The following is a 6,508-nucleotide window of genomic DNA, read 5'->3' as shown; positions in this document are numbered from 1 at the left end:
AACGAAATCAATCACTCCATGGCTGGTTCATTTCTTTGGATAACAATAACAGTATAAAAGGGGTCATGTAATACAAATATTCTCGTAAATAAATGAAAACCATGGTATTTCAGATATGTATTTTTGTGTGAAGTCTAAAAAGCACCTAGTTGATTAACATTTATGAGATACAGAATTTAGAATGTCTGAGATGGGAATCAAACTGGGGTCATAATATTGAAGGACCAGGATGTTCCCACTACACCACAGGGCCAGCTGACATTCTGAATAGTCTCATCGGGTTGTGATCTATAATACCCTAAATAGCACACACATTTTTTTTTAAATACACCAGAAACATTTACAATAATATAACTTTTAAAGACAATGGTCCAGTCGTCCTTCACACCAATTGTCATCCAAATCCATTCAGCTGTTGCGGAGGAGATACTGGAGAGACTGGTCCCAGGGTCCATCTCAGCGAAGAGTTTTTCACAAAAGTTCAAATAGAGGCCATATTGTTTGAGATATCAACTTTTCTTATATAACTTTTAAAGACAATGGTCCAATGGTCCTTTACACCGATTGTCAACCAAATCTGTTCAGCGGTCTCGGAGGAGATGTTGTTTAAGTGTGTTTTTATCAACGGCAAAATCATGAGAAACATCGGTTATCTGTATAGCGCCCCCAAGCGGTATTTCTGTATGGGGGTTTTCCTGTCCATTCCTTCGGACTTTGGCTGTCTACAATCAGTCAAAGTTTGGAGCGTTTTGAACCAGAGGGACCAAGTTATGGACCTCTGAAAATGGCCCTGGAGAATATAATAATAATAATAAAACGTACAAACATAAGAGGGCCAGCAACTTTGTTGCTTGGCCACCTAATAATAATGAATGTATATTGTTGTGTGAAAGCTGAAAACTACTGAGTGGATATTCATTTCTGAAATACAAGATATCCTGTTATCTTAGGTGCAAATAAAGTCAATTTCCGCCTAAAATGATGTACCCAAATCTAAATGCTTGTAGCTCATGACCTGAGTATAGTAGAAACATTTATTTGGTACCATTTGAAAGGAGACACTCTGTAGTTTGCAGGAATTATAAATTAATGCAGGAAAGTATAACACAATAGATTTGGCAGAAGATAAAACAAACCAAAAACATACGTTTTTTGTTTTTTTTATTTTTATCATCATGTTTGAAATGCAGTGGGAAGGCCATGCATTGAGATAGGAGGCTGGAGACACTTCAAGTAGTGTCCCTTAGAAGGCAGGAGACTGTAGGTAAAGTTTTAGGCAGCTACATTGAATGACCATAGAGCTGCAGAATATTCTGTAAGAGGACTCCCAAGTGTCCTTCCCGAGTGTCCCCAAATCTACCCAAGTGGCCAAATTGGATAAATGATTAAATTCCAAGCATATGACAACAGAGATTATTCAAAAATACAAGTGTAATAACAAATAAGGTTTACACACTCCCAGAAATGTCATACATGGTGGATCATTGGTTTCTCTTCATAAAGGTACTGACAGGAGGCCCAACGAGAACGCTGATCCAATGCCCCCCAAAATAAGTGAACGATTTACAATAAGGGCTAAGTTAGAAGCCAACACTGATCTAATGTCAAAAGTGCAAACAGCAAACCACAGCAAACAAAAAGTGAAAAAAAAACTTTGTACACATTGAGGGTCCAGATCACCCAAGTCAACCCTCTACATAATGTTATGCTGCTGATGCCAAGTACCATAAAAGTATCTTTCTGTTGTAAAGCACAGGGTGACACCACAAGTTGTGCAGGTAATAGGTGACTTTTTATGGCACAGGGTACAACGGCGCCTTCCAACTGTACCCTTTTGGCCTTGAGGCACATTCAGGTCTGCAACCAGATACTTTGGTATGTGCGCACCACTGGAGGCAGGTCCTGGGGCAGGAGTGCTAGAGGAGGCAGGAATGCTAGAGGAGCACAATCCCCATGTAAATGACCAGTGATATGTAGGAGTACATGTCATTGATGGAAATGGTCTTCCATGCCTCTTTTTTTCCAGCTTGCTTTTTAGTCCCATACTTGTTGGTGTTCGACACCAGCGTCGCAAGAACAGAGGTAGTAATAAACAGCTGGAACAGATGGAGGGGGCTGTATGTCCCAGTCATGTCCAGCTGAGGTCCAGGCTGCCTTTTAGGCCTGAATGTGGGTGGACGTGGCTCCACATCTTCCTCCAGTACTGTGTGCCAACGGTCCTCTCCCTCAGTGGGGGTGTCAGCTGGTGCACTGGCCCGTCTTTGTCTCTGGGCTGGTCTCTTCACACCTCTGGATGGCCGGACGGGGGTAGGTGTGGATGACATCGGACCTGGAGTGATTTTGGAGACAAAAGGTGTGCTTGTTGTAGACCCAGAAACAATGGCAGATGTAGATGCTCCTGAAGTAGTGAGGACAGGACTGCTTGATTGTGGTTGTCTCTTTCAGCCGGCTCCCAGAGATCATCCGAGTCTGAGTCGCTTCCACTGTTAAAAAAATAAAATTTAGATTTGACTAGAATTAAATATGGGGACAAATACTACAATTATATATTGGGACAACAACATGTTATAGCCATATAACAAATGTGTGTGTGTGTGTGTGTATATATATATATATATATATATATTCTAATTTAAACTTTATTTCAACAAGGCATGCAGACTGAGACTAAGATCTCTTTTACAACTGGGCCCAAAACAGGACGGAAAAAACCCCAGACAAAACAAGACGCTCACATATAGCACAGGACAAAGAACAGTTCTTTCAATCTGTATTTATATAACTTTTTATATGAAAGTTTAGCTGAAATATATATTTGTGTATGTGTTTATTTGTACTGTAATTGTATATTTGTAATATATACATATTACTACACTTACTACCCAAATAAAAATATTTTTCAGGTGTACACAAGCATATACACGTACACACATACATATGAACATACATATAAAGAACAATAATTTATTTTACTCACCAATCTAAAACGGGATCCTTTCCTTCCAAGAACAATTCTTCCTCGCCAGAATCAAAACTTTGTTCACTAAGAGAGTCCTTGTCTAGCTCTCGGTCACTCTCTCGCTGAATCTCCTCAAAAATCTCCTCCAAGTATGTGTACTTGGTCTTGGATTTCGCTTTCCCACTTTTAGGAGCCATGTTCAAATTCGAAATGTTTAAAATTATCGAAATAACAAGAAGAAGTAACTACTAAGTACTAGCAACAATGTGCGTAACGAAAATACTAGCGCGCTCTGATGCTCTCTCAATTCGAAATGATGCAGGGGTGTCTGGTTGAGCACACCTCTAGATTCCAGCCCATTCTTCCCACAGTGCACATTCCCACATCACAAGAAAGGCCAGCTCGTTGGCTATCTAGCTAGCTATGTTTCAAATTAATTGGTCGTCATTGGAGGAAGATATTGTCCTTCAAGTTTGTCTTGGTCCATCTTATTGGTGCGTAACGTGAGGCGCGCTACTAGGGTTTACTGAGGTATTGCGCAGCCAATTCGCTGTGTAGAATCTCGGAATAAGGCTAGTTATCTTCCTGAGTGTCTAATCATTACAGACATACCAAATGTCACGGGGAAAATACTTGTGTTACGGTCTGGATAGCATGAATAGTTTGGTTGCATGTTGATCGAGTCATTTTTCATTCTGTGACGCATGGATACTATGAAAATTAAAACGGATTTTACCAAGCAAAAATATGCTTCCCGTCCTCTCTGGGAACAGAGGGATAAGAAATCTGCGGAGGTTCAGTAATGTAAGTACAATATTTTCCGTGATACATGAAAAATGAAACCGAGTGCCTACAGTAAAGTATTTTGTTCTTGTTGACTGTCCTGAAACAATTGCACCGTGTTTGGTCGTCGTAATAGCTTTTTTAAATTGCATATTATAATTAGTTTAACGAGATTTCTGGCGATATAAGACATGCCTATGACAAAAAAAATATATTTTACGAATCGTCGCAGTTTTTACCACATGCCGCAAATGAGTATGAACCGTCCCGTAGACGGGACGCCGGTATGGTTCAGGATATGGAACACCACAGAGGAGAATCAAAACAGGGTCAGAATATTTAAAGAAAGGGATGTTACCTCTAGTCCACCGGAGCTGCGGGCTGTTCTTGCAGCTCTCTAACCTCTCCAAATGTATATTTTAGCCCAGCCATTACACTTTTGCTGAGATAAAGTGGGTGACAAAATGTTTGTTAACGGAACTAAAGTGTACTGTTATACAAAGATTACTTTAGATGGCTAGCTAACAGCTATACAGCCTACTTATAACGAAAGCAATGACTCCAATCACTCCATTGCTGGTTAATTTCTTTAGAAAACAATAACAGTATAAAAGGGTCACATAATACAATTATTCTCTCAAATATATGAATATCATGGTATTACAGATATGCATTGTTGTGTGAAGGCTGAAAAGCACCAAGTGGAGGAACATTTCTGAGATACAAAATTTGGAATGACTGAGAAGGGAATTGAAGTGGGATCACACTGTTGAAGAACCAGGATGTTCCCACTACACCAATACCCCAAATAGCATACACAGATGCATACTTTGAAAATACCCCAGAAACATTCCCAATATAACCGTAAACCGTTTTGTTTTAGGCATACTATAACACAGCTGCTGAAGGTTGCAGCCAGCAAAGTTGTTGTCTATTCTGAACAAATCTTAATACATAATTAGTTTTGTCTGCAGTGAGGCTGAAACAATGGTCAGCTGCATGGCAGTCCGCATCTCTAACCACTATGCTATTTAACAAGGGATGGCCTATCACTCCCTCACTTACTCAGTAAGAGACATTTGCTCTTCTTAGCCGGCTTCCCTTACGCGGTCTGGCAAAAACCATGTGTGTATAGAGTGGAAAATGTGTGTTTGTGTTATGTGTACAGATATGGGACATAGTGTTTGTGGGGGAGGAGTTGGGTTTCTTGAGTGAAAATAGGAATGTCTTTATGCTGAGTGATAGGAGAATGTGTGTGTGATTTTAAGTGGAGATATAAGAGAGTGTGTAGAGAGAGACGAGAGAAAGTGTATTTGGAGGGAGTAGAGGGTAGGGTAGGAACGTGTGTGGAGCAAAGAGTGTGTCTTGTTGAGGAGTGGGAGGAGGAGAGTGTGTATTGTGTGTGAAGAGAGAATATAATGTGCGTGTGATAGTGTGGAGGGAGGAGTGCGTATATTAGCCATCTTATGTTAGCCACCCAGCGTTACCCACCTTGCTTTAGCCACCTTGCATTAGCCACCTATCGTTAGCCACCTGGTGTTAGCCACCCTGCGTTAGCCACATCACATTAGCCACCTAGGGTTAGTCACCCTGCATTAGCCACCTTGCCTTGAGCTTGCTAGCCACCTGAGTGACAGCTAAAATCCTCTTCCTCTAGCACCACATGCACACGCAGTGGCCAAAATGGGCCAAAATGATATGGTTGAATTCCTAATACCATTGACTTTGAAGAATGTTTGGCTTAGTTACCTCATTTAGTGATTAACTTTTAAAGATAATGGTTCAAAGGTCCTTCACACCAAACGGCATGCAAATCCATTCTGCTGTTTCCGAGGAGATGTCGCTAACGAGTTCTTCACAAAAGTAAAATGGAGGCCATATTGTCTGAGATATCAACTTTTCTTATATAACTTTTAAAGACAATGGTCCAGTGGTCCTTTAAAGTGTGTTTTTGATAACAGCAAAATCGTGAGAAACATCAGTTATGTTTATAGTGTTTATAGCAAGGTATATCTGTATACTATCAACATTAGCATAGCATCATCTTCCGCTTATCCGGGGCCGGGTCGCGGGGGAAGCAGTCTAAGCAGGGATGCCCAGACTTCCCTCTCCCCAGACACTTCCTCCAGCTCTTCCAGGGGGACACCGAGGCGTTCCCAGGCCAGCCGGGAGACATAGTCCCTCCAGCGTGTCCTAGGTCTTCCCCGGGGTCTCTTCCCGTTGGGACGGGACCGGAACACCTTCCCAGGAAGGCGTTCCGGAGGCATCCGAAACAGATGCCCAAGCCACCTCAGCTGACCCCTCTCGATGTGGAGGAGCAGCAGCTCTACTCTGAGCTCCTCCCGGGTGACCGAGCTTCTCACCCTATCTCTAAGGGATCGCCCAGCCACCCTGCGGAGAAAGCTCATTTCGGCCGCCTGTATCCGGGATCTTGTCCTTTCGGTCATGACCCAAAGCTCATGACCATAGGTGAGAGTAGGAACGTAGATTGACCGGTAAATCGAGAGCTTCGCCTTGTGGCTCAGCTCTTTCTTCACCACGACAGACCGATACATCGACCGCATTACTGCAGAAGCTGCACCGATCCGTCTGTCAATCTCCCGTTCCATCCTTCCCTCACTCGTGAACAGGACCCCTAGATACTTAAACTCCTCCACTTGAGGCAGGCACTCTCCACCAACCTGAAGTGGGCAAGCCACCCTTTTCCGACTGAGGACCATGGCCTCGGATTTGGAGTTACTGATTTTCATCCCCACCGCTTCACAC

At 42.4% G+C, this 6,508-nt stretch overlaps 1 long non-coding RNA gene across 1 annotated transcript; it reads right to left on the bottom strand.

Annotated features, from left to right (window-relative positions):
• Window positions 1-1,943: 1,943 nt before the first annotated feature.
• On the bottom strand, window positions 1,944-3,915 carry LOC117593287. The gene is made up of 2 exons (XR_004574720.1): window positions 2,978-3,915; window positions 1,944-2,483 (listed from the first exon to the last, which is right to left on the bottom strand). It is a non-coding gene; the product is annotated as an uncharacterized LOC117593287 (long non-coding RNA).
• Window positions 3,916-6,508: the final 2,593 nt, after the last annotated feature.

This window comes from Esox lucius, chromosome 18 (genome assembly GCF_011004845.1).
Source record: "Esox lucius isolate fEsoLuc1 chromosome 18, fEsoLuc1.pri, whole genome shotgun sequence".
Taxonomy (NCBI): Eukaryota; Metazoa; Chordata; class Actinopteri; order Esociformes; family Esocidae; genus Esox; species Esox lucius.
The sequence above is the reverse complement of the archived record's forward strand: the minus strand, read 5'-3'. Positions and strand labels throughout refer to the sequence as shown.